Below are 1,449 nucleotides of genomic sequence, written 5' to 3' on the forward strand. Positions count from 1 at the left end.
TTGGCCACACATATAAAAAAAAAGGGTGGCAAATAAAGTCAACTTTAAAAAACACATTCTGGAGTTATTTGAAAACATAATAAATTTGTATAGAGAGATTGGTTTCTATCATTTATATATATTGGGAGACAGATACCTTATTTTTCTTATGATTTGTATGAGAAACCTCAGCCTTATAGATCTTAAAAGTTTAAATACCTTACATGAGCATTTGAGTTCTCCGTGGAACAAGTGATGGCAACAATGGGAAAATGAACCCACACATCAGTGCAATATATTTTAGTATGCCATGTTTATAAACCTACTAGTATTCTCCCTGGAAAGTACCTGATAGTATACAGGCTATTATGTTCATATTAGAAAAGCTAAAAGTCACTATCAATTGAACATGAAGATTCTCTTAATATCAATAACAGACATAAATTTGTAATCCTGCACATAAACACTGGCTTTGGGATATAGAAGTTCTTAGAAGATGCACCTTGTCAAATGTTTCAAAGTGTTAGATATGCTAAGATTAAACTACATTATTCTGCCTAACTGGTTACCATTATGTCAAAAAGCATTCTTTTTCTGGTATATTTTTAATTGAAGTTACAGTACTCTCTAAAAACTGAGAGTACAAATGTTATTTAGAAACATGTTCAGCTATCAAGATATTTTCTAACTAAAAGGAATCATTTAAATCAGTTTCTCCTACTAGTCACTGTTCAGTTTCAGTTCTACAGGAGACATTTCAAAATAAGTAAAAACTGCAATGGAATGTAAAACCACTACCTGTCTTTAAAAAAATTGTTATATTTGACATGATACATTTTGGAAATTGAAGGTATATAACATACTACTTAGACTTATTTATATATTGTAATATGATTTCCATTGCTGCTGCTGCTAAGTCGCTTCAGTTGTGTCCCGCCTCTGCGCAACCCCATAGACAGCAGCCCACCAGGCTCCTCTGTCCATGGGATTCTCCAGGCAAGAACACTGGAGTGGATTGTCATTTCCTTCTCCATGATTACCACTGAAGCAATATTTATCAGATTGTTTGACTATAGTATGTACTACTGTGTATATTTATTACACTGTGCCTGAGATATCTATAGTTTACTTTCTGTTTCAGGGGAAAAAAAAAAGCATGCTTCATGAATTTGCATTTTATCCTTGTTCAGGGACCATGCTAATTTGTATTCTAATTTTAGTCTATGTGGTGTGGAAGTGAGCACTTGATATACTACCTTGAGTTACTACAAATAAGACAAACTCTAATGTGCAGGTAATATATTAAAAGTCAAGGTGTAGAATTTTTGCTCAAATAAACTCTTAAAAATATGAAAAAATCAAGGTAGTGGACTGTGATAATTGGTAACTGGAACAAAAATATAATTTATTATGTGTTTCTTAATTTAGAAGCATATTCAAAAAAGAAAAAGCCATAAAATTTCAGGAGAA

General features: G+C 32.1%; 1 pseudogene; it reads right to left on the bottom strand.

The window, feature by feature from the left end:
• Positions 1–1,124: 1,124 nt before the first annotated feature.
• Positions 1,125–1,223, bottom strand: LOC138990841 (U6 spliceosomal RNA; annotated as a pseudogene).
• Between the last annotated feature and the right edge of the window lie 226 nt (positions 1,224–1,449).

Source organism: Bos mutus, chromosome 14 (assembly GCF_027580195.1).
Source record: "Bos mutus isolate GX-2022 chromosome 14, NWIPB_WYAK_1.1, whole genome shotgun sequence".
In the NCBI taxonomy this organism is placed as follows: domain Eukaryota; kingdom Metazoa; phylum Chordata; class Mammalia; order Artiodactyla; family Bovidae; genus Bos; species Bos mutus.